This window comes from Mauremys mutica, chromosome 19, assembly GCF_020497125.1.
Source record: "Mauremys mutica isolate MM-2020 ecotype Southern chromosome 19, ASM2049712v1, whole genome shotgun sequence".
Lineage (NCBI taxonomy): Eukaryota > Metazoa > Chordata > Testudines > Geoemydidae > Mauremys > Mauremys mutica.
Window position 1 is genome coordinate 18150992 of NC_059090.1, and position 27574 is coordinate 18178565.

Sequence of the window (27574 nt, forward strand, 5' to 3'; positions counted from 1 at the left end):
GAGATTAATGCCATTAATGAAATGTCTGTCTTTTTGTGATTTTATTTTTCCTCAGTAGTTCATCTTCCTGTTATGTTTAGTATCATATTAATTCTTTTTTTAAACAGACGCTTTTTGCACTCTAAAGTGATTGTTGTCGAAATATATTGGTGGAAGCTAGGTACTTGAAATGTTCCCCGTTCTCAGTCACAAGTAGCATGTAGCAGTACTTTCCTCACTCCTCTCTCAGGCCTTTTTACCTGCCGAGCCAACCTTCAGAGGTGGCATGTTGGACTGTTTAAAGAGTTAATTTACTGTTTACGTCCTGTCAGCAGAGAGATGGACTATGGTAACATTAGGATTATGTGCAACCCTTTGCCAGTTCACGTACTTACCTTATTTCTGCACGTAAATTATTTTCGTGTCTACAAATTATTTTTTTCCCTCCCCTTGTGATGGTCCAATCAAACTAATGTTTAGAGAAGGCCAATTGCTGTCTTTCAAACAGGGTTGTGATAACACACTTTCCTTTGGGCTCCCTTACCTATGTCTTCAGGATTTGACACCTCAGTGATGAAGCAAGAAGTGGCAGCTGAAAATTCTTCCCCTCTTTTGTAGAATGACCTAGCAGGTCTCTAGGCATTTGCCTCTAATGGATTACACCATAATGTGTAATCCTACTCTTCTTGTGAAGGCTAGGGCAACTTGCAACCATTGGTTTAAGAAATTGTGCTGCAGGGGTTTAAAACTTGTTGAGTCTATAGAATATGGCTAATACTGAGATGGAGGAAATATACATATACAATCTTGCAGTTGCCGCTGTTACCTGGTAAAAATTCTGATTAACTTCCAGCTTCTGAAAGGAACGTTGCAATAGTGGAGCATCTATAGCATTACTAACCTGAAAATCTTTAAAAAAGAAAACAATATGTACACGGGAGAAAAAAGACCAAATTCTTCCATTCTCGGTGTTAACAATAAGGACACTAACAGTTGAGGGTTTTTTAGATGTACGTGTTCCTGTTTTATCGAAACCAGATTATCCCAACCTCCTCATTATCCGAATCTCTTCCTTGTTCCCTGACAGACCTGCCCACAAAACAATTCCCTTGGTGAACCCGCCCCCCCAGTTTGCCACCTTGACCAGCTCTCAGCATGCAATTCCCTGATACCTTTGCCCAGTTGCCAGCATGCACATCCCCTGCCCACACCTTACCTCTTGGTCTGTTCGGCATCATATTTCGGGCTCTGGCTGCTGCAGTGGCCCCCTGAGTGCCCTGGGGACTGCAGCACTGAGGTGCCCAGCTCCCTTTTCAGCAGGGCCTCTGTGCTCCCTGGGCTGCCTGCAAGAGCCAGGGCTGGGGCGTGCACCGAGCTGAGCAGCTGCAGGAGGAGCCTGGGTGCTAGGGAGTCTGTTGCCTTGCTGTCACTGCACATGGATAGTGACAGCAGTGAAGTCCAGCTGTTTCTGATGGAAAGGCAGAGCATGTTCGACGCCCTCTTGGTTATCCAACTGCCTATTTATCCGAATAAAATCTCTGTCCCCTGTGCTATTCATAAACAGGAAAAAATTGTGTGTGTGTGTGCAAACACTTAATATCAGGGTCCAGTGCTGCTTGTTGTGAATAGTCCTAGCAGGTGGGGTAGATCGGACCACTCGCCAGAGGGAAGATTACATATCAAAACACTATTGAGTGTAACCTGCTGACCTAAAAGTGTTATGTTTTTCTCCAGTAGATGGTCTACACAAAGGACAAGCCTACTGTTGCTGCCAGCTAGTGGAGTTACTCCTTTAGTTCAAATGGTAGAGGCCTACGCTCTTGGTGCTGAATATCCTGGGTTCTGCACCTGTTGTCAACCCAGAGTGGAGGTCATTACATTTTCAGGATTGTATTTCAAATTAAATAATGCCATCCACACATGACCTGGACACATCATCCCAGATGACAGTGCAGTCGCAAAACAGTGAAAAGATTTTGACTGGAGAGGATTTTGTGTGTTTGTCTGGATGCGCCAAGGAAGCATGTCTCATTTCAAGCTTTTAAGAGGGCGTTGAGTGTAAACGTTTCTTTATTAAAAGTAACCTGACAGTGCCTTATATCAACCTCAGATGCTAGTCAGTGGACAGATTGTCCGCTCATTTCTTGCTTTGAATTTCCATGTGCAAATGGGCACACAGGGTTCTGTGTGGGTAGGTAGTCTCCCATCTAGCCAAGTAAGCAGGCAGATTGCTGTCTGGGCATGTGGAACGTACGTGTGCAATCAAACACACGCGCCCCTCCGTTCTGATTGAAAAGCAGAATTCCCTTTCATTTGGATCATATTATTACACTCTAATATATTTAATAGTTATTGCAAAGCAGTAAGGAGGGAGCAAGTCCTTCCAGAATAAATATACAGGTTAGATTGTCAAAGCTGTCTAGGGGGTTTGGATGCCTACTTCCCTTTAATTTTAATGGAAATCAGATGTCTAAGTCCCTTGGACAGCTGTGCAGATCCAAGCCAGATGGTCTGTTTTCTTACAAAGCATTCACCTTCCAGTGGCATTATGAGAGCCAAGCATTTGGTGGTTGTTCCGGTTAGGAGTTCAGGGTGTGGGAGGGGCAGAGGAGTGGGCTGTGGGGGAGGGGAGAGGGCTCCGACTGGGGGTGCGAGCACTGGGGTGGGGCTGGGGCAGGGGGTTGGCGTGCAGGAAATGGTTGCAGGCTCCAGCTGGGGGTGCGGGCTCTGGGCTGGGGCTGCAGGGTTTGGGGTCGAGGAGGATGTTCTGGGCTGGGATTGAGGGGTTCAGAGGACAGGAGAGAGATTAGGGCTCAGACACAGGGTTGGGGCACAGAGAGAGGCTCAGGGGTGCAGGCTCCGGGCGGGGCTTACCTCAAGTGGCTCCCGGAAGCAGACGTCCCTTCTCCAGCTCCTACATGGAGGCATAGCCAGGCAGCTCTGCATGTGGCCCTGTCCGCAGGCACCGCCCCTGAAGCTCCTATTGGCTGCAGTTCCCGGCCAATGGGAGCTGTGAGGGCAGCACTTGGGGCAGGGGCAGCATGCAGAGCGGAGCCCTCTGGCTGCCCTTATGCATAGGAGCCGGAGGGAAGCCGTGCCGCTGCTTCTGAGAGCTGCCCCTCACCCTGCTCCCCGGCTGAGTGCCTGAGTGGGGCAAGCCTCAGACCTCGCTCCCCAGCTGAGAGCTCAGGGGACCAATTAAAACGGCTGGTGGGCTGGATCCCACCCATGGGCTGTAGTTTTCCCACCCCTGGCATAGCCCTTGCCCACCAAGTGTTTTGCCCTGTCTCCCTCTATTGACAGCTGGGCCACATACTGTGGTAGATGAGCCTGCTACAGCCTTGCCTGACGGATCTAGATCTTTTAGCTCTGGCAGTTGAGGCTCACGGTTTAAGATCCAGAAGTTCCAGGTTCAAATTCAGCTGCCAATGACCCACCCAGGATGCAGCATCAGCCACGCTCTTTAATTCATTCAACCAGAGGGAAAAAGTAATCGAGCAATGTATGTTGCAGCTTTATATTCGGCAAAATATCCTGGGCTTTACAAGGGTAGGGTTTTTGAGCTGGGCGTGTGGCTTTTTTTGTTTTGAGAAATAAAAATTTCTTTTCAAGTTAAAACACTCCAATGGTCTATAATACCCAGAGACTGTTGTGAATTTGGGTCTAATAGATGTCTCCCTGTTATCACTGTCTAGGGATGTCTTTTGTGTTTGTTTAGATTGCAAGCTCTTGGGAGCAGGGACTGGCTTTTTATTCTGTTTGTACAGCACCTAACACAATGAGGTCCATCCCTAGGGCTCCTAGTTGCGGTGATGATGACAAAGGGAACACAAATACGTTAACTTGCTGCTAACCAGTTGGAGATGACTGAATTGGGTTCCTTTTTGGTGGGCTTATTCCTTTCCTGCCCTTTTCTATATCTTCCCCCCCTCCCATTGTTTCTTCCAAGGCACGTTTTTCCCTGCACCAACCTTTGGTGACGGTGAGTTGGGGACAGGGTGCGGAGGAGGGAGAGGTGAAGAGGAGCAGAGTGGCCAATACCCCGGCATGTTTCACTCTGTCCCCAAATTGAGTACGTGGTGTCTGCAAAGTTCTCAGCCTTTTCCAGCCTGGAGGTAGATCCAGTAATGACTGATCTATAACCATCAAATTCATTTATTTGTCACTGCCAGTGACAGGCCAGTTAATGTAATGGATTTTTTTTTTTTGGCTGTCGACGCCGGTGATTTTCTCCCAAATGTTGTGAAATCCAAGACATTAGGGGAATTTGACTTTTTTTTTTTTTAAAGAGGAAAGTTATTGAAAAAGCATAATGAAGTATATGTGTAAGATAGAGGTATATGTTGAAGGGGAAAAAAAACAAGCTCTCTGCCTAATTAATGTATATCTAGATGCCCTTTCAGTTCCTAATATTTATTTATTTATTTATGATGTTACTATATTTCAGCTTTACTGCTTTTAAGTAGGAAGGTATTCTGGATTTTGTAGTGCGGGGAGGGAAGACACTTACACAGAGTCCATCAGCTTAGAAAATCACACTTCTGTCTGAAAATGTTTTACTTGCTGTTGTTACAAGTAACTACTAAGATTGCTAGGGCCCTAAATCAGAAGTCTGTCCCTATTTAGCAAAGAAATTGAGCACATGCGTAAGTCTCATTTAAATCTGTTAAGCACGTGCATAAGTACTTTGCTGAATCGGGGTGGATTTAAAGAGCACTCTTAAATGGATTTGTTGAACTGGTGAGCCTAGAACAGGGATTAGAAGATTACTTTGTGCAGTTGACAGTACTTTGTGTATAGTCAGTTTTATGACTTCTCTTGTAAAGTTGCGATTAGTTTTCTGTGGGTCTCACCCAGAGAGAGAGATTTATTTAAATGGGGAGGTGGGGAGTGGTGTTGTAAAACCGCAAAAACTGGCAGTCTGATGCAGGGGTACACGGTGATATCTGATGCTCCTTTTAATTTTTTTAAATAATTGACCAGGCTCTCTTTTAGCCTCCAATCCTGCAGACACATCCCATTGTGCTAAGTCCTGTACAAACACAGAACTAAGAGATGGTCCCTGCCCCACAAGGCTTCCAATCTAAGTGTGAGACAAGAAATGGATACAGGCAGATGGGGGAGTTTAAGGAAACAATAGCGGTCAGCATGACAGGCAGCACTCTTTAATCGCTTGAGTAGTTCCATTGACTTCAATGGGGCTGTTCCTGTGGTTGAAATGAGACACATGCTTTGCTCGTTTGCAGGGATTGGAGTTTGAGAATGTAAGCTGTTTGGGGCAGGGACTGTTACGTTACTAATGTATGTACGATGCCTAGCCCCAGCCTGACTGAGGTCTCTAAGGTCCTATTGCAGTACAAATTCTCAAGTAGACCGTGTCCCTTTAACCCAATCAATATGCAATATTGATAAATTCACTTCAAACGCTGGGATTTCACTGCTTCCCCTCTCTCCTGGGTTCTTTATTGCCTGAAGTGCTGCCTTTATTTTTCTTGATTGTAGAGAAAGTTTCAAGAATGTACCGAATCACTCCTCTCCTGCTCCGTGTTGTTGGGCTTTCCTAGAGATCTACACATGGCTGTATTGTTGCAATCCAGTAGCGTTAATTTTTATTTAAGTCCGTGCTTTGTAAACTAATTACAAAGCAAGGCCCTGACCCTACGAAGATTTGTGCGCATGCTTAGCTTTACAGTCTCTGAATAGTCCCATAAAATGCAGGGCATAAAGTTAAACCTAAGGCTGTGTTTGCAGGATGGTGGGTTGTGTGTGTGTAGGCGGGGATAGGAGGGAAGGAAGGGGTGGAATAACAGAGCTAGAATGTTTCTACCCTCTTCATCCCCCAAGCAAAGACTTGCATTAATTTCCCAAAGACTCCTGTGTACAATAGAGAAGAGGCTTCCAGCTGACTGAAGGGGCAAAGGTCCAAGAAAACTACTGTAGCAAAAACTGATGCTGAGTGACGGTAATGAGGGGACCAGGCAGGTGGGAGGGGAAATGGCGTGGGGGCAGCAGAGACTAATACCTAGTGAATTAAGTAGTTCCCATGATTTAAAGTTGTGAAGGCTTGCTGGGTTTGTTTTTCTGTGTGTGTGAATGATCAGAGATGGGACTGACCTCGTTTCCACTCCTGGATCCAAATGCCAGAGAACTTGGGCAGAGTTTTGGTGTGGATCCCAGCTTTGTGAGTCAGATCCATGGTACTGATAGGAAATTTTGCGTTCTTTACCTAGGGCTTTTGGTTGATTGACGCACAAAATCTTGGACAACTCCCTTCAGTTGCCCCCTCTTAGACTTGCTAATAAGATTCCCCACCTCCTTCAAAAGCTTTGGTCACAAAATCAATAGGCATTTTCCCATCTATATTTTATATCCTCACTACCTGTCTTAGCTTGTATTTGTTCCGTGGGTCAATTTTTCATCAGGGAGGAGGATGAGGGACATGAGACAAAAAGATGCTCTGAAAATCCCAATTCCATATCCAAACTAAAAGGCCTGACAGATTTTTCAGCTCTTTAAATGCTGAAGCAAACAGAATGCCTCTTAAATAGAGAACTACTAGGAGACTTCGTAACAATTGCTGTATAAATATTTAGTTTTTCGTAAACTTCCTGAAGGACAATTTCAGATCATGTATAACTGTGCAAAGAGGTTAAAAGAAACCAACCAAGCTGAGCTTTCACTCTGTGTCTGTGGATGTCTCAACCCTGTGTTGTGAGTTAGAGATTGTGTCCAGGGCCTGCTTTGTTGAAAAAGCTTGTCAGTTTAAAATCCTTAGCAACAGCAAATATTTTTTTTTTCATTGGTCACCCTAGTGGAATAGGCCAGTGCTGGAGAGGGTGGAGGTGGGGAACAGGTCATTAGCAGTTTTCTCTGTTGCTCTTGCTAAAAGAATTGAAAGTTCTTGTGAAAATAAGCCCTTCTCAGGCACAGTGTACCAGCATGCAGCTTGCCTTTTGGGCATGGCCATGTTCTGAACCTCTTGTCTCTCCTCCACCCTGAATCTGTGGTACGTAACAATAGTATGCTGATATTATTATCCTACATGGAGATGGCACATCTCGTGCAGGAGGATTCCAAAGTGCTGCAGATGAATAGAAGAAGTGCTTCTCTTGTCAATGAAATGCCACCACTTCTGGGGCTGGGCATAGCAGATACCCAAAGCCCCTCACTACACTACACACATGGTGAAGCCAGGAAAGGAAGGAAAAACAAAATAAAACTGAAGGTGGAATTGAAAGTTGTACACCGTGCAAGTCGTACTCAGTGAAAAGCTCTTTTGTGGGTTTGTGGACATCAGCGGCACTGTCTGCTGAGGAACATGCATTTTGCATATGTCTAGACCCTGGGATTCTGTAGAGGGCTTAGCACTCAGTGGAGAGGAAAGTTCTATTTCACTATATTACAGTAGCATATGGAGGTCCCAGCTGAGATCAGGCCCTATTGTATCATACGGACACATAGTAAGAGACCATCCTTGTCCCAAAGGCGGAAGATTGGAGGAGAAATAGGCATGGAGGCAGTTAGGAGTCTAAATACCTTTTGAGGATCTAAGCTTGAGTGTCTTGCTGAGGGTCGCATGGCGTAGCTGGGAATAGAACTCTGGTCACTCAAATGCCAGTTCAGTGCTTAGCCTGCTCTGCCTTTTTCTGTATTGTATGTTTTGATATAGGCCATACCTATGGGGAGATCCTGTGCCCATGAGCAAGGGACAGGAAATGCATTAAAGAAAACTGCTCCAAGCTTAAGCCAATTGTATCGTTACTATGGTGCTGGGGACAGAATTGATTGAAATACTCAGTTTAAAAAAAAATAAAAAATTATGCTTGAGGCCAAAGCTATTGCCGGTGTTGTGTTGGGCTAAGTGAGTTGTAACTGTTGGAATCACGAGGTTGGTGGTACGACTGGGTTTCTGAACAGCTGCAGCGGCAGTGAGACGTGGGGGGGAAATTAGATAAGGGTAGGGTAGACCAGAGCAGTGTGAAAGGTAGTTTGTGGTATGAGTTATGGCTAATGCTTGTCACATGGTACTGACAAGCTAGTGCGGAGACGAGTTTGCACCCGTTGAACTGGAAGAGTGGGGAGAGAATAACTCAAGTAGTGCATTGTGATGTGGGGACAAATCCAGTCCCCCACCTGAGTAACCACGGTGGGGGGGGGGTAATGTCTACACTGATGTCGTCATGGGGTTGCTGTAGACACACCTGTGCTAGCTGTAATCTGGTTAGTTTGGGTACTAGAGCAGTGAAGCCACAGCAGCAGGGTCTTCTGCATGGGCAATTACCTAGGGTTCTGGCAAGCTTGTACAGAAGTCCATGAAGCCCCTTACCGCTCCGGTACTGGAGCTAGCTAGATTAAAGCTATCTTGTGTATGTCTACAGTGTGACTGCAGTGTAGACGTACCCTAAGGTGAGCACTAGAGAGATGGAAAGGAGGAGGGTGATGGGTTCTCTGACCATGCTCTGCCCCCTATGGAACTGATCTGTGTGCCACATGGGGCCTTCTCCCCCCATAGGCCGACTTCTGGAATCCAGCTTTTTCCCTTGTCCAGCAGGACCACACCACTTTTGCTGCATGGTGTCTTGTCATCTCCACCTGCTGTAGAGGGGGGGTGGCTGTAGTCTGTTCTGTTTTATGCAAACCAGGGGTATCCCCTAGCCGGCCTGAGTTTGGGTGTCTTGATGCACGGAGCACAGGAGACAGATTACATCATAGTTGTTTGTCCTAGTTTTCCTTTTAGGTATCAGAGTGGGGATTTCCTGGCATAGTCAGTCCAAGATTCTGGTGGGTGGATGGGTTGTGATGGTGGAAGGGAGTGAGAGATTTTCTTGCCATGGTATTTGTATGTTTTTAATTCCTGACTCAATTAGTTTCATGAACTGCGATCAAAGCGGGAGGTTACTACTGTGGCGCATTGAGCCTGGCAAGTTATTTACCAAGGAGCAGTTGTCATCTTCTTGTATAATGGATTTTTTTCTTTGGCCAAATCAGCAATGGCATTAATTCTCACATGAAGTAAAAGGCTAGCTGAAAGTCCTCCATAGGGAAGATTCCCCCTAAGTTTTGTGAATGTGGCTTTGATTTCATTGGAGCTATAATTAATTAAAAGTCAGCTTAGATCTCAGAATCTCAGTTTGACAGGTGTCTCCAGCAGTTATTTTCTTTTCCCTCTCTATCTTATGTCTATTTAAAAAAATGCTTTAATAAAAAAAAAAAATCAATGAGCGGTTACCCATCCAAAGGCTTTAATGCTAAAGAACCTAAGACTTTATGGGAACTTTAATTACAGACATAAACTGTGATTATCTATTTTAGATACTTTTATGGCCTCTCTTGCTGTAGTATCTGAGTACCTGATACTGCAGAGAACATGTATAGAACTTTATGTAGCTGATGCCACATGTTAAAGATCTCTTGCAATGTGTGGAAAGTAAAATAAAAATAACTAGGCAAATAATTACAAAACGATGGCAAAGCAAAAATATATGTATTCCGTAGAAAAAGTAACCTTATTGGGTCCTATTCACAATTCAAGGAACTTGGTTTACAGGGTAAACATCTTATGCAGAGACGATCAAAGGAAATTTTTCTCTTTCGTAATGTTCTTAAGTATCTTTGGCAGGTGCAATTTTTCTGCTGTTGTGGGTGTGTCTCCCTTCATTTCCTTGAAATGTTTTAAGTTTATTTCAAATGAGAGGAGGACCAACAGCATCTGTTTGTCTTCCGTTCTCTAGAACTGGGGATCACTGGAATCCAGGCAGATGCATGCACACCAAGCGCTCCTTGAAGTGGAACAGAGACTAGAGCAAGTCCTAGCTTGCATGGTTTGGCCACTAGTGTGGATTAGGCAGATAAAACATGCTCCTGTGTGTGGAGGAAGCTTGTTGGCTGTATGCATGAGTTCTTCCTGGTGCCTGGCAGGGTTAAAGGTCTAAAATACTCTGTACTAGCTAATGGTTTGAATATCTTGCCTGCATGCAACTTTGTGCTGGTCCTGCACCAGTGGAACGCTCAGTACAGGTATTGCCTAGATGTGTATTTAAGTCTCCCACGTGGTGGTCTTGGACTCGAAACTCTCGCCTATTTTTTTCAGAAGACTTTTAGGCCTTGTCCGCCCTGGGAAAGTTTGGATGTGTAATTCTCCACAGTGATGGAAACTGTAGGTATAACCAGGGCTTGGTCTTGCATTACAACTCCAGTGTTGTTACCTCTGAGACAAAAACATTTAAGTTCCTTAGGGTGTTTTTTTAAAATGTTACCGTTCATCTCTATGTGTGCGAGTGAGAGAGGTGGTGGTCCCCCCCCCCCCTTTTCACAGATGGGGAAAATTGGAAGCACAGAGGTGTCTGTTTAGTCAGGCCTGGAAGTTCAGTGCTTGCCAAATACTTTGAGATTCTCACATGAAACGTGGCCAAAATATTTCTCATTTTTGGAAAAGGGTGATTCCAAACCCTTAATTGCCACTTTATATAAATTTCCCTGTCTATTAATCATGTACCTCTGAGATTGCTCAGCTGTGTGTGTGTGTGTTGTGGGGCTTCTTTTTGGTCAAAAGGAGCTGAGAAGCAGACATACTGGTAGTGTGATGACCGCTGTGGTGTATCTTTGCCTTTTTGTTGAGTATTTGTAGATAACTTTGCTTCATTCTCCACAAAAAGACTTGAACTTTCTGCCTTCAAATTGTCTCAGTGGGGCTTGTGGGGAGCTGAGAGATCAATGAGATTCACTGTTGGTGCAAAACCTGTGCGGAATGTTTGTTTCTAATACTAGCTTGTTAAAAACGGTATTTCCTAACATGCCAGGTTTCGGTCTGCATTTGAATCTGCTTAAGAATGATGCCTGCAGCATTTAGAGGGGAGGCAGGGAAGATGAGGAGTAATGGGGCAGAGGCATGCCAAGAGCTAAAATGTTTCACTTACAGAAACATGCTCAAGGGACAAGGTTCACGAATGCCCAAAGAAACAGTTTCTCTAGAGCAGACCCACCCGATGCCGGCTCAGTGCACCAGGCTATCATAAAACTGGCCTTTTAATAGTAATGTGATCAGAGCAAATGAGGACAGGGAAGAATACAAAGCAGCATTTAGAAGTTCTTAAATTTTGGGGGGGGGGGGGGGGAAGGGCAAGAGAGGCCTAGTGCGCTAAAGCCTTAATGAGACATGAGATTTGTTATTTAGCACATGCTTCTGGTAAACGTGTGAACTAAGGAAGTCTCTTGTCTACTTTGTAGCATGCAGCATATTGTTTTATAGTAAGCCAGCCATTAGAGGTAGGTTATAGGAGTCAAGACTCTTAGGTTTTATTCCTTGAACCCTGGGATATGTCCCAATCTCTGTCTCTGATTACTTACCTGTAAAAATAATATTTTGATGGCCACTGTTACTGTAGTTCTGAGTACCTCACAACCTTTTAACGTATTTATCCTCACAACGCCCCTGTAAGTTAGGTGGGGTAATGGTGTTATCTCCCCCCCCCCCCCCGGTTACAGATTGGCGATTGAGGCAGAGTGAAGGTATGAGTGATGGGGTGTATAAACCCCACAGTGGGCAACAAAGGGTTAAGGGATTATTTTGGGCTCAGCCCGCCCTGCCCTGCCCTGCCACACTTGCAGCAAATGCTCTTTCTGCTGGAGGAATTAAAAGACAGGGAATTAGCTCATTTGGGTGGCAGAACTGGAGGTAAGCAGACTTGCAGCCCAGAGAAGAGGGGAGCGTAAAGGCTCTGACACAGCTGCCTAACGGGGCCCTCCCTGAGGGAAGAGAGGACCCAGTGCAGAGATGGAAGTATCCCTCCCTCCCCCCTGTCCAGGCTCCACCTGTGGAGCCTGGACATTGGTAACCCCCTCTTACTTATTTGGTTTGGACTTCCCCAACAGGGGGAAAGCCTTGGACTAAGCTGACCCGGGGGGAGGACAAGAGGAAGTGGCCCAGGGAGAAGAGCCCTAAACAGCTTTGCTTGCCAGACCACTGGTAGCCCAAAGGGCCCTGGATCAGAGCCTGGTGGAGTGGGAGGGCCCAGGCTCCCCCCACCACAATCTCGTTGGCAGTTAGGGGTTGTGGTCATGACCACTAGGCCACGCTCTCCAACCGGACCCCGAGTGAGGGCCGTTACGATATGATTATACAGCATCCTAAGCCTTGAGCCTCAGCCCTCCTTCTGTCCACACACCACCAGTCTGGCTTGGGTCAGCAAGCACTGAGGACCCAGGATCCTACAAGGAGGGTGAGTTGGTTGGAGTCCGAATCCCACTGAAAGTCTGGTCCAAGCTTTGTCACTTTACACTGTGGACGCAGCTCAAGCTGTGGACCTGAGTTATTAGCGTAGTGAGGACATATTGGCATTGCTGGAGCCGGGTCTCACCGCAACTGTCAGCCCCGTGTACGATGCGGTGTGGAGGCTCAAGTGTGGGCTTGGATCTCCGAGTCCACAAACCCAGGATCTGGAGACCTGGGTTTGCAACGCAGTGTAGACACAGTGACTTGCCCGAGGTCACACGAGAAGCAGAGCAGGGAGTTGAGCCTAGGGCCCTAATGACTGGACCGTCACGCCTTCCCACTTTGTTCTTCCCCCATCTGTATGCTGGGAGCCGTAAGTCATGTGCTTTGGCATCCATTGCATTTTACTGGGACTCCTAAGAACACAGCTCGTTGAGCTTCGGGGGATTCCTTTGGGCTTTGTTTTCACTAGGCCTAAGCTGTTCTTCAGCAGAGCTTTCCCCGAGCGTGCTCTAGTTCTGCCTATTAGGAGAGGGAGCCAGGCCTCACTGATTCCTGCTCCCTGCTGCATAATAAATCTGATACTAAAATTAGTGCTGGTCTCCCTAGGCCATAATTCTTGCTGAGATTATAGAGAATTTGTGTGTGTCGGGAGGAATCATGGTTTTCTGTTTTTGTTTTTTTTTCTTTATAACCTTGAGTGTCCAGTTTCCCGCTTGTTTGGTTTGGTTTGTTTTTTTTTTACTCCCCCCACTCTTTCCCACCCCCTTTTCCCTTTCTTTTGGGTAGTGCTTAGCCTGTCTCTGTATTTCGGCTGTTTTAAGCCTCTGTCACTGCAGGCAGATGAGTTCCTTGGGAGCTCTTCTGAAGGTTTTGTAATTGAGTCTTTTACCACGGCGACAGGATATTATTAACCTTCAGTAAAGCAATTTATTTCATACTCCTTTGTGGGGATAAGCTTTTTTTTTTAACTCCCCTCAAGAAAATATGTATGTGGAGAAGGGCTTTTACATACAGGGATAGTTGGACTTGAAGCAGCGATTATGACTTTAAAAAATAATTTACATGAAAAATGGGCACTTCTGTTTCTGTCAGCCTGAAACAAACCTTTGGTCCTGAATGACTTTTTTTTTTTTTTTCCCCTCGTGTGTTTTTATTTTTAAAAACATACCTTTGACTGTAAGTGGCTCTGAAAAGGGGTCACATTTCATTTTAGAACGCTACATGTTTAACAACCCTGGCTACTTTAAGCAATAAAACATCTTGTTTTCATCTCTTGCAGCTGCTTAGAAAAAACAACTGAGAACTTGAGGGAACTGGCTTTGCTCTTGTTGTCTCCTTTGCCTTTAAATCAAATGCAGACGTCTCTAGAGGCCATTAAAGATTGGCTACTGGAGTGGGCAAGAGAACACTGGAAAAATAACTGGTCTTGTTGGAGAGTCAGTCTCTGTTTTCCGTCGGGCTGAGGGCTTTGTGGTTAAGGCACTGGACTGGGATTAAGAAGATCTGGGTTTGATTCCTGGGTCTCTTGTCAACTCCTCGTGTGACCTTCAGCAAGTCACCTCACCTGTCTGTGCCTAAATTCGCCATCTGTAATGGGGATGATGATAATACTTGCTTTGTCTGTTTAGACTGTAAGCTCTGTGGGGCAGAGAATCTCTCATTATTATGCGTGTGTACGGATCCTTGCACAAAGGGGCCCCAATCTCGGTTGGGGTCTCCAGGTGTTATTGTAATAAAAATAAAATATATTTTAAAATGTAGCATTTTTTATAATAATAATAATAATAATAATAAACAATGCCTAGCTTTCGTATAGCACCGTTCATCAGTAGACCACAAAGCAAGGTCAGTATCATATCCCCATTTTACAGATGGGGAAACTGAGGCACATAGAGGGCAGTAACAAGGTCACTCAGCAGACCAAGGCAGAGCCAGGTCTCCTACATACCAGTCCAGGGCTGTATCCATTAGGCTACAGTGCAGATTTACATGCAAATTTACCCTGCACCTAGGGTTGCCAATTTTGTCTGGATGCATTCCTGGAGATTTCATCACATGGCATAATCTTTAAAGATTAATCTTTAATTCCTGGAGACTCCAGGCCAATCCTGGAGGGTTGGCAAGCATCCGTACACCTCAGGTAAGGTGCCAGACTGGCAGCCTAGAAGGCTGATGTCTCTGTCCACAGAACAGGTACAGTGCTGCCAGTAGTGGTGCTATTATTACCAATATGTTCTAGTCCTTCTCAAAGAGGACTATTCTTTGGGGTGCAAGGGTAATTCAGAGCTATTACGTCTGGCTTCCATGGGTGATGGTGCCAGCTGTAACACTATTTCTTTGTGATGAGGACATGGATCCACTATGAACTGTACTGAAACCAAGTCATGTCATGTAAGTAATTCTATTTGTTTGTTTTTGTTTTTTAAATTGGTAATCTGTTTCTTTGTTCTCCTTTTAATACTTTGTGCTCCTATAGAGTCTTCCTTCCAAGGAGCTCAGTGTGCCTGGTAAATATTAATTTCCCTCCCAGAACCCAAATCAGGTAAGGAGGTGGTAGAATCCCCAAATTATGAATGCGAACTCAGGTTGCGAGGTAAAGTGACTTACCCAAAGTTGCACGTTCTGTAGCTCCAGCAGAATGACAGAACGTTAGTGTCTGTAATTGTTGAAATAAGCTTAAGGTACTCACCCCAAGCCCTCTGGGGGGAGGTTTGGCCTGCTTTGATCTAAAGCTCTATATCTGCCTCTTTATGAAACAGTTCCAGTGTTTTGGAAGCCATCCTATAGATGCGATAGAGAACTACAGTAGAACCTCAGAGTTGCGAATGCCTCGGGAATGGAGTGTTTGTAACTCTGAACAAAACGTTTTGGTTGTTCTTTCAAAAGTTTACAGATGAACATTGACTTAATACAGCTTTGAAATTTTACTATGCAGAAGAAAATGCTGCTTTTAACCACCTTCATTTAAATGAAACAAGCACAGAAACAGTTCCCTTACTTTGTCAAATCTTTCTTTAAACTTTCCCTTTATTTTTTTATTTTATGTTTAACACAGTAGTGTACTGTATTTTTTTTTTTTGGTCTCTGCTGCTTGCCTGATTGCATACTTGTGGTTCCACATGAGGTGTGTAGTTGACTGGTCAGTTCGTAACTCTGAGGTTCTACTGTATATCCCTGCTTTAGGATGGTTCAATAAACCTACCAAATGGGTCTCATACTCTGTTTTGTTTAAAAAAACAACAAACAAACAAACAAACAAAAACCCAACACCTCTATAGAACTTTTTTAGACCCCCGTTGGTTTCATCCCTATTAATTTCGATAGGGCTTTTCCATAAGGGTGATACCCAAAGTTTATTTTGGTATTGTCTGATAGATGCTGGTTGCTAACCCTGAATATAAAATGCAGAGTAATACCTGTTTCCCAGAACCTTAGTACATTCAACTGGGAATACGATGCTTTGCATTGAGTGCAAGCTCTTTGGGGGTAGGTACTGTGTAAATAGTATCTAGAAAATGGGGTTCTGGTTTTTACTGGGACTCATAGGTACTACTGCAATACAAATAATTGGAGCTTGGAAAGAGGGGAAAAGAGCAGAGTTGGGAAAGGGATGGTTCCTGGCCTGCTTATGGCAGCCATGCCTTTCTCTTTCAAATGTCCTGCTGTGAGAAAATATTCATCACTTACATTTGTACAGTACTGTAATAAAACTTTTTGGGTTACCTCATCCTGCTGTTGTATATAAGGTTACCGAGGGGATGGTGGGTGGCTTTTTATTTTCTTGGTAACAGCAGCTGAGGTTTTTAAAAGCAAAGGTAAAGCTTCAGACTCCCCTTTTATATTGTAGTCTTCCTGGGTCTTTAAACAGCCTTAACTTGCTAGGTTAGTGTGTTTTGTGTCCTGTGGCTTGTTGCCTCAACAAGGGTGCAGTTGGTATTTGCTGCAGGATGGTATATAAACGGATTCCACTGTAATGTTGATGCCCTTATCGTGAACGATCTGTACTCAGTTGCCCTTTGAAAAGCAGCCTCTTGCAGCGCTACCCTGCAACATATTTTGCTGAGACATAAGTGAAACCTGCTTCCTCTGTAACATATTTAGTTAAAGGGAAAAGATCTTTTTCTCTCTCTACACATTGGTTCATACAGCTGTGCAGTTAGCTAGTATGCTTATTTTTAAATCTTCAGCCCACAGAGCTTTCTATTTTAAAATACTTAAACTACCTTTTTGGAGTGTAACTGTGATCGTAAATGAAGCATGCTAGCTGTAATTTTTTTTTCCTGCTTCCCCACACAGATTTAATTAAAATATTGTGAAAGGCAGTCATTGAAAATGAGAAACCTTTTGAGTTGAAGGGACCCTTATTTCTCTCAGCGGAGCTTTTTGTCACCATAGAGATGAAAAGAGAAGCTCAGAATTGCACCTTCCCCTTGTGCGTTGGGAGGAGATGTGGTTGCAGGTAGCAGCTGTGCTGAAATCAGCAGGGCCCTTCAGTACTGGGGGAGGATACAGCCAGGCACTTTCTCATTGGCCGGGGACACGGACAGATTTTAACTCTTTGCAGTGCAAAAGCGTCACATCAGGATTTTCTTCCTCGTTAATGGAGACTTTCCTATACTTCAAGGATGGAGTGTATTTAGATTTGTGAAAGGGAAGAATTAAATCCCTGTTTGTCTCTTTAAAAGTACAACTAAGCAACTTAGTTTAGAATGTGACCTGTTTGGTTTGCAACTCTATGAAGCATAGTTGTTTCAAGTGTTTTTAAATTGCTGCATTGTTTTTGAGATGTGGGTGTATAACCCCATTCAGTAACGTTCTTGAAGTCCAGCTCCAGCCTTTTTAAGGCATACAGGTTTGTATATGAATCACAACTTCTTTTCAGTCCTTCCTAGCAGAGTATGAGTCCTTCTGCCTTTTATGTAAGATGTCTATTTTTTTTTAATAAGTGGGTTTAGTTTTTTTTCTTCCCAACAGCCCCTCCGGAAGTGAAGGGATTAGAAAACTAAAAATACACATAGCGTGTGATAAAACTGCTCTGATACAGTTTCAAAGACAGCCACACAGAATGAAGATTATTAGAGGGTACATAACACTGGGCTGTGTTAAACTTTTAATCATTTTAAAAACAAATTTTACCCTAATTGCATTAAAACAAACTGAAATGCAGCTACAAGTGGATTCTTGGCACGAACACTTTGGACAAATGAAAGTAAAAGACACATTTAAACTGTCTGCTCTTGTGTATTCTACACCATACCTGTTTCTGTGCCTGATCATAAGTGGGCTTAAAGGTTTAATTCTATGCTTTTTGAGTGGGACCAAACTTCTTAATGAAAAATTAATATAACTCAAGTAATGACACCGCTAATAAAGAATATTACAGGGTAGCAGATTGCGAATTAATGATTTAACTCTTACATTAAATGTATTAGCTATATTTTAAATCTAATATTTAAAGATGAAATTAGTTTAAATATTGAGACACAGAAGAGATTGGTCCAAAGCCCATTGAAATCTTTGGATCAGGCCGTCAGTGAGCAGGGACTGCAGTAAGAATGCAAACAGATTTGCACACTTGAGCAAAGTTACTCACGTGTGTAAGTGTTTGGCGAATCGGGCCTTGACAGTGTGGTTTGGATGCTAATATACTAAGGGGAAATAATTAATCTTATTTCTAAGGAGGTATCACATAAGGATCAGGGCCTTCTGGCACTAGACACTGTATTTAACTGATAGTCCTGTAATCTGTCATTGGCACTGCATAAAATCTGGGCATTTAAATATATTTCTTTAAGGAGGCATCATTCAGGAGCTGGGCTCTGCTCTGACACAGTTTGCCCTTGGCTTTCCTTGCCTATTGCTAATAGGAGCTGCTGGCCTCAATCAGTGTCTTTGAGAACCATCAATTCACTAATTGCTGATAATCAAGTCTGCTCCCTCCTCATGCTGAGAGCACTTTTGTTTGCTGCCTTTCTGCAAGGATTCGGACAGAGTCCTCCAGTGTTTGAGGTAACCAGTAAAGGGGGGTTTGAGCTCTAATGATGTTAATTCTTTGAGGTGACCAATAAACAAGGGGCTATTATGCCGCTGACCTTTCCCGCCAAAACTAGACACTAAGGTCAGAGCTTGACAGTTGAGGTGGGGGGGGATGGGGAGGCATGTTGAGTGTTAATGGAGAACCATGGCAACTTGGAATTCCTCAGTGTCCTCTTAAACAGTGGTCTCACCACGTCAGCGAGTGGAAATTACTCGGAGTAAATGCAGTCGGCTTCTTTCTTTCTTTTTTTTAATTCCACAGTTTGTGGTTAAAATGACAGCAGGCTCACTCGCCATGTCCGCATCCTGCCATTACGGTTCAGCTGAGAGGAAAGGAGACCCTCCGGGCCAAGGAGGCTGCCACTTTGTAGAGGCCTCTCCCACCATCCTGCCTTGCTCCACATGGCTTCTCAGCCTCCTGTCCCCTTTGGGTGTCTACTCTCCAAGTTTCTCTATGCTCCTTGTGCCCCCGCCTCTCCCAACGCAACCATTCTCAAGTGAGCCTGCCTCCCCGGTCTGTAGTGTGCACTGCGAAACTAGGAGCCTGCCTTTCCCGCACCCCTCCATGGACCCAATCTGACAAGAGCGATGGGAGGAAGCAAGGACAGGAGGGGCAGGAGATGAGCATTGACTGACAGGTTAGCCATTCTGTGGAGAACAATGGCTGATCCTAGACCATGAAAACAATAGGGGCAAGCGGAGAGAAGAACAGAGCCTGCTCTGAAGTACCCCGTGCCTTTGCCCTCAATGTCTCATTCCTCTAGAGTTTGGTGTCTTGTTAGAGCACAGCTTGGGAATGAGGAAATGCCTGAGTTCTGTTCCTGGGTTTCTGCCCCTGACTGGCTCTATGAATTTAAGCAAGTCCAGTTAACCTCTCCTTGCCTCATTTACCTAGCTACAAAATGGACACATTGCCTGCCTCACTAGGAGGTTTAAAGATTCCAGCTGAATCGTTCCCTAGAAACGATTACTGTTTGTCATTCTGTTTGCCCTCATGGGAATTAGTGTCTGTGCAGCAAGGGGACAGTCCACGTCTGTGAAGGGAGAAACTGCTTCACTCTTCTGTGCATTCACAGCAGGGAACTGCAAACGTAAAGTAGCTGTAAAACGAGAACGTGCTTTAGCGGCCTTACTTCAGACCTACATGCTTGCTTGGTGGGGATTTTGTTGCTCGCCGTATAAAATGTGTAAATCAGTATATTTTGGAGGGGGAAGGGGCTAGGAAAATCATGTATTGTGTGGTTTTTAAGTGCACAAAGAAGACTACAGTTGTGCGCCTCAGGAATACATACACGCACGCATCCTGCCACTCAGTTAATAGTCTCTGGTGCCAGGGTCATGCTTGAATCAGTTGTTAGCCACACTGTTATTTTAAAACAAGCCAGAGGAGCAGATGATCACTGGGCAGCTTATGTTACATAATCTCTTTTGGGCTTAATGTCAGGACTCCCTGAAGCAAGGAGGCGTGGACACTTTGTCCCATCCGGTGCCAAAGTTTCCAGTCTGGCCCATAATGCTCCTCAGTGTCCCTTTATTTTTTTTTTCTGTTGTTAATAGTCCTTTTACTGTAGAGGGTTCTCTCCTTGGTTCTGCGTGTTGGGTATGGATCTTCCCTCTGACTGCCTCCACTACACTAACACTTGGCATGCAGCTTTTCACATATTTTTGCTAATCCCGGAAAAACCAAACAAGGGGGGTGATGGTGGGGAAAATGGAGTGGGAATGAGATGAGGTGGACCTTGCGGTGAGAGTTTGCTATTTTTGCCATAATTGAAGCATAGGGAAAGAGAGATCCAGCTTTATTGTGATAAAGCTGAGTGGGAAGAGACCCAAGAACCTTAGTTTTGAGCCCAGTGATCTGAGAAACCTGCTGATGCAGAGAAATGAAGGGATTTTCTGAGAGGAGGATCTGAGGGTAGGAGATTAGGGAGTCCATTGTTGTGGGTCAGTGGCGGGAGCAGGGCAAAGTAAGGTCCCACCTCCCCCACTCTGCTCTCTTGCCCGCTCTCAGAGCCTGAGATCCAGGAACGTCTACACTCCTACTTTTAGCCCCATCGTGCAAGTCTGTAGACCTAGACTCTGAGACTCGTTGCCGTGGTTCTTTTTTTTTTTTTGCAGTGTAGACATACCCTTAACACACAGCTGGGCTGGCTGGAGGGGGGAGGGAGAAGTGACTGAAACTCGTAAAACTTCTATTGGGCATGTGTGACACATAATCGTTACTTAGGGTCCTAGGAACTGGAGATGGGCAAAGCCCTCTTAGATGCAACAACAAGATATCATCAGGGTTGTGGACCTATTGAGACATCAAGCTTTCTTTATTTACATAAGATGTTTTATAATGAGGTTCAAGCTCTTAATCTTCATTGTTTCTTTCTCAACCCATGCACCCAGATTTCTGAAGGACATTTATATACAGGTGAAGCAAGACCTCATATGGAGTGGCTGCACATTTTGACATCCATATACATTGAAAGTCTGTCTTGTTCTGAGATCCAGAACACTCAAGCAGTGTTCCTCACCTCTTAATAGAAAGATGGCGTCATAGCCAACTTCCCCTGACAGTGTTGCCAGCTCTTGACAGTCTTGTAATATTTGATTTTCCCCCTTAAATCACCAGCTTCTGGAGTCATTTGAATCTCAACTTCTAGTTATATATTAGAAAGTGAGTTTCTATTCCTCAAGTTTGCAGAGATAAATTTGAAAATGTGAACCTTAAAGCTCAGAAACCAGAAGTCCAAATTAAAAGAACGTATAGCTGGTGTATTAAAATCTCATGATTGGCTTAAAAAAAAATCTCGCTAGTTTTGGGGCCTGACTCATGAGTTTTGAATGTGTGAGGTTGCCAGTGCTGTATTTGCTGTCATCTAGACTGCCTCCTTTCCCATTAGCAATTGTGAAACATCCTTGTGGCAACTAAAGCAGTTGAAAAGTAATATGAGTAAAGTATTTAATGTATTCTGAGCCCCGCTGCAATGTAGCAACTGGGTAAAAATGGGGTGGAACCAGCCTGCTCTCTGTGAACTCCCATGTAGTGTGCTATCCTTCCAACTTCAGAATCCATTGCTCTTGTTCCTTTTTAAAATTCAGAACTTTATCTCCTAGATATGTCAGCTATCTTTATTTCTTCCAATTCTGGCTTATGTGGTGGTGGGGGAAAAGATTCTTATTTTTTTTTCCCTTTTCCCCAGAAACACACACAAGTAGCATACATTGGAGTCTTATGAGCCGGTAGACTTAGAGATAAATTAAAGAACGAAACTGTGGTGTTGCTCTGATGATCTGGAGTGTCAGTCGAGCTACATGAATAAGTGCTGAGCCTCTGCACTATCATCTACTAAACTATCAAAGAGAGGCTTTTTTTTTTTTTAAATAACATAAAATAAAACCCATCCAATGGTGTTAGTTTGGTTTTAGGTTATTTGGCTGTTACCTCATTGCCACGCTGCAAACCACTGCAGTGGTCTGCGGTATTTATTTTCTAGCCCCTGATGATGAAGCAGGAGAGTAGATAATTTAAACTGATAATAGGTAACTTTAAGTGATCTCAGCAGGTAGGTTGATAATATTGTACAGGGTTAGGAGGCTTTGGATAGCTCAGGGGCTTGGAAATGGGGTATGGACCCCTTCACCTGTAGGGTGCCATTACAGATCCAGACCAGGTAGGCAGTGATTAAAAGTTGCTGACTGGTGGCTAGCGTCGAATGACTTAGTGGGTTGCGATCTAGTTCGTGGTGGAGCAAGGGTCCACTTTGTAAAACCACCACAACTGGTGCGCTCAGCAGAGAGCGCGAGGATTGGGTAGGGTTCCTTTTCAGTCCTAGAGGTATCCCCGATGAGGTATGTTAGGATTGTGTGTGACAAATTTACACTGCTGCCAGATCTCTTCTGTGCACGAGATGAAAGAACTTTAGTCTCTATTTGTGCTGCAGTAGCATCTAGGAGTCTTCGACTTGGATCATGAGCCCATAGTACGAGGTGCTCTACAAACACAGAACAGTCCCCAAAGATTACTAGTCCCTTGTCACCAGCAGACTTAATTTATAGATCTAATTTATTGGATTTTCTCTTTTTGGTAGTAGATTGGGGTATGTGTAAGTAAAAGTGAAGGCCCAATTCTGTTAGGAACATAGCGTGTGGGGTTTTTAATAAACACACAACAGGAGTGCCAATATCATTTATATATTCCTGTTTGTACAAGCATACAGCATGCGTGATTGACACCACAGAAAGAGAAAGAGATTTGAATTATAGCTCTTGGTCCCAAAACTGCTATTTTTTCCAGTATGATGGAAGAGACTCTGTACTAGTGATGCTGAGCAATAAATAACGTGGAAAAGATTAAGAGTCACCTTTGTTGCAAATTATAGTTGATTTATTGCACATAATATATACAGGTACAACTAATTTAATTAAACACGGTGCCTTTAATGCTGGAAAGTTGCTATTCTCCCTAAAAGCAAAACAGCATTATACTGTAATAAGGATTTAAGTGAAAATAAGCAACATTATATAGATAAAATCTGGCTTGGACTGATCAGCCCTTAGTGTATTTGGGGTAAAGGGGAGGGGGAATATGTATAAACATAATGTCCTCTTAGTCAATTTATGCCATAACAAAGTCTGGTTTAATATCCTGATGCAAGTTATCCCATCTCTGGTTCATCACATAACAGTAGCTTAAATGAAACAGCATGTGAAGCCATTATTTTCTTGGCTAACTCAACTGTGAAGTGCAAGGAAGTGTTTCACTCAAAGACTAGGAGGATCAGAGGTCCTAGGACAGGGATTCTCAACCTAGGGATTGTGAAAAGGTGGTAAGGGGTCACGACCTCTCCAGTCGTCTTATAATGCTAACTGAGACCCCCTCTCAGAATGGAAAAGAGCTCACGTCACAGAGAAGTTGGAGAAGCCCTGTCTTAGGAGAGCCATATAATATAGAATTTGCAATACTAGATTCGGCTTGTTTCATCACATCTGGTACCCTTCCTCCGTTCACAGCCAATATCTGATGCTTCAGGAGAAGGCTAACCGAGCCTCTTCCCAAGTGCTGTGCATAGGGGAAGGAGATTTCTGTCTGACCCTGCATAGGTGGGTTATGTCCTGAAGTGTGAGGTTTGATGTTATCAGCATACCTGTAATGCTTTTATTCATCTATTGGTAGCTACAATAGTGGATGCTCTCTCTTTGATAGTTTAGTAGATGATAGTGCAGAGGCTCAGCACTTATTCAGTGGCAGCATGGTACAGTGGATAGAACAGTGGGCTGGGACTCAGGAGACCTGGATTCTAATCTCAGCTCTACCACTAACCTTGTATGTGACCTGGGGCAAGTCACTTCCCTGCTCTTTGCTTGTCTCTCCCCCCCAGTTTTGGTTAGACTATAACTTCTTTGGGGCAGGGACTATCTGTATTGTGCCTAACACAATGGGGCCCTGATCTCCAGTGAGCTTTTAGGTGAACCTATAATACATAGTAGTTAAATAAGCGAGAGTGAAAAAATACATGTGTAGTTTTGTTTCTAAATTAAACAAGAAAAAAAATCAAGTTTAATATAAATATAATTTTAACTTGGATATTTTTCCCCCTTGTTATGATTTTCACGTGAGCGAACTGTCAGGATTTGGTGAGGATGCCCTGCAATGCAACCCTTGCCGGCTAATCAGGATGCAGAGTTGAATACTCTTGCCTCCTTATAATGGGGAAGATGCTCTGCGATACTTCGCCACCATTACTTGATTATTTGTGAAAGCATAAAAGGCTCAAGTAGCTGATTGATTAATTTTCCCCAAGTTTTTCTTCCCTCTGTTGCCTTCATTCGGAATATGTAATCAGCGAAGGAAAATGTATTAGAAATAGATGGGTATGCATATGAATGCTTAATTTTTCTAATTCAGGCATTCATGTGGGCATATGTACCCTGATGCATGCTGTGCTAAACAAATCTTTTCCAGCACTTAAAGGAGAGAGATGAGTTTGCTGGAATTTATTTTTAATGTTAAGCTTTTAAGGCTGGATGCGTCTCTGGACTGAAGCTGCTCCAATCAAGTGTTCATATTTTGGTGGGGGTTGTGTTAGGTGGACAGGGATGTTTCAGGGCTCAGGCTCTATCAACAGAAATCAAATATCCGCTTGACCTTTTTATTCCTAGCCCTGGGAAGAAGTCCAGCACCTCTTTGTCATAAATCTTCTCTGTGTGTTTGCTTTGGTACAACACTTCAGTTAGTGTCAGTTAGGGCTTCCGGTTTTAGGTTTAAACAGATATTTGTTGGCAGAAGTCTATGGGGGGAAGTGGGAGGAGAGAGACTCAGGATTTCCAATGTGTTTGCTTGATGCCGAGAGAGGATCTGAATATGCTTCCATGCAGCCCCCGGTGTCTGCACCCAGCTGCTTATGGGATGAGCGACGTTTGTCTCTGAGTTGCACTGAAAAGGGCTGGCAGCCACAGAGTGGTATGGTGGGGATGGGAATCCTTCCTTGCTGTTTGCAGAATACGAATGCCACACACATTAAAAATGTCTAGTTATATATCAGCCGTGTTATTCTCTCAGTGCCTGTATTGGGAGTGACATGTAACTACAAATAGTTTGGTCTTTGAAAGGCTTGAAAATATCCTTTAAAATAGATGTTGGCCCATTGATGTTAGTTGGACTCATGACTTCAATTAAGCAACAATGAAATGGAAAACAGGTTTCAGAATGGTAGCCGTGCTAGTCTGTATCAGCAAAAAGAACGAGGAGTACTTGTGGCACCTTACTCGTCGTTCTTTTTAATGAAATGGAAGCGAATGTTCTGTTGATAATATAATGCCTATCTGGGGAGGAATTATCCAGGACTCCTGGAGTCCCAGCCCTGGCTCTGCCATTTATTTGTTGGATGGCCTTTGGTGCTCCGTGCCTCAGTTTCCCTTTAGTATAATGGTATGATAATACTTCAGTGCATGACTCAAGGGTGCTGTGCTTAATTGTAAAGTGCTTTTGAAATCCCTGGGGTGAAATGTCATATGTGCTAGGGCTGGTTGAAAATTTCACAGAAAATTTGGGTTTTCAATAGGATGAAATTTTTTTTGTGAAAAGTCTCTCTCTGCTCTTCTTAAAAAAAAAAAAAAAAAATTTCAAATTTTTTTCATCAGGAAAACTAAACACCAGAAATATTTGGCCAAAACCTGAACATTTTTTGGTTGCTGAAAACTGTTTTTGCTTTTTTTGGATTTTTTTCACTTTTTGACAAAAGTCAAAATTTTCTTCTGACAGTCTGAAAATGAAAAATATTTCCCTTTTTTACCTAAATTTTCTGTGGAAAACAAACACCATATTCTGACCAACTCTAATATTTTTCTCTTCCGTATAGTAATATTTCATGTCATACTCAGGGTTGAGTGTATTCCCTCCATCGGTGCCGCAGGAATTGTTTTAATCTTTAAACATGGCTGGTGACTCAGAGACACGTCTGAGCATCTGGTGAGCGTAATTGTCATTATTAATCTGCCCTCTGCCAATCTGTCTCCAGATTAATGGTGGGAGGAAGAGAAGGTGCTGCGCGACTGGTGGCTCATACTACAGAGACGTGTGACTTCAAAGAAAGGGTTACAGTGAAGAAAAGAGTATGGCCAACTGGTTTCACACCTAAAAGAACCCCCCACCCCACCCCCAGCTCACCCCAGTAATAGCTTGGAAATACAAGGTTAGCTGATGTCGTGTGAAAATTGATGACTTGATATTTTTGAAGTGGAGTTTGTGTATTCTGCAGAAAAATAATTTTTACAGATGCATGTCAGTGTAAATAAAATATATTACGGATAGCCTTGGGTGTCAACAGTTGCACTTGCTAATCCAGTCTACAAAGAGATTGTATTATTGTGGCATTTAGGACTGCTCAAAGCAACAACAGCCAACCTTGTCTTCCTCTCCAAAACTGATTCAAGATCCCAGCAGATTCCCTTTAACAATGCTTATTTTGCTTCTTCCTGTCCCAGTGATACTATTAAATCTGCCCCCCCGCCCCCACACACGCTGCCCCTTGCAAAGCCATTAAATTGTGTGTAGGGCCTAAAAATTCACACCCATACTGGCTGGAGTCCAGCTTTTTTAAACCATCTTTGCACTGTACATGACTTTTAACACTGAGTTAATTTCTAAAGTTGCTGGAATCAGTGTCCCGCTTGCATTTGGGCATGATTAGCCAATAAGAATGTTTTAATGATGTAATGCTTCTGTTTTTGTTTCACTTGTTGAGTGTGTGGTAAGTTAATATTTTGCTTCAGAGTTTGGGGTGGAGATGCAATGGAAACAGATAAACTTGGCATTATTTCTACATGCTTTTGCATTTTCTTTTAAATTCAGTTGAATTAGATCTCCTTTTAATAAACCCAGACTTTATTCTCAAATCCAAAAGGTTAACTTTATAATATACTTTTTTCTTAAGTAAAAAATGTCACTTAAAATACTCATTATTTAGCAAAAGAATTTAAAATCTACTGGTTTTCTGTAACTCTTCCTGCTGAGTTCATTCCGTTAAACATTTGGTGGTGGGCTTTTTCCCTCATCTTCTTTGCTTATCAAACTTGACTGCTTCCTTAATGCCTTTTCCCCCATTGCTTTTATAAAAGCAATTTGTTGCCTTTAGCTTCTGAATAAATTGGGAAAATTAATAGTGCGTGAGTGACAACATTATTTAAAAATAAGTCAGAATAGAAATGGATGTTCTTTATTATTTTTTTTTTAAATTATGCTTTTTTTTTCTCTTTGAGCTCTTTTGTTTGAGCAAACAGCACATTCTGCTTTGTAATAATTTTATCATATGTGTGCAATTGTAATTTACATAAATTCTAAATACATTTATGAGCTGTGGGAAGAAGTTATTGTATCTGTGGCACAGTGAATGCAGAGGTTTATGCTGTGCATACATCTTGTGGAGAGGTCTGGAAATCTTTACACAGGTACCCCCTCATATTGATTTAAAATCACTTTTGAATTATTTTCTCCTCGGCACATTTCACATAAACACACTTCTTAGAGATTGGGCCCAATCCTGTTGACATTGAAATGGGTGACATAGCTCCCATTGATTCTGTTAGGAGCAGGATTGATCCTATTGTGGTTTTTAAAACAAAACAAAATAACCTAACTCCAAACACATACATGCCTTGGGCCCTGATTCTGCAAACACTTGCATAGCTGTGTAAGTTTAATCACTTGTGTGGTCCCACTGAAGTCAATTGAACTACTCATATGCTTAAAGTTAAGCATGCCACATGGGACTATTCATGTGTAAAACGCTTTGCTTGAGTGTGGGACCTTAATTTCTATACAGTTATTTGCAAGTTTGTAGCACTGTTCATCCCAGT

At 43.4% G+C, this 27574-nt stretch overlaps 1 protein-coding gene across 4 annotated transcripts in view; it reads left to right on the forward strand.

Moving 5' to 3' along the window:
* MSI2 (musashi RNA binding protein 2) overlaps positions 1-27574 on the forward strand; it is a 386104-nt gene that overhangs the window by 15039 nt on the left and 343491 nt on the right. The window lies entirely within an intron of this gene.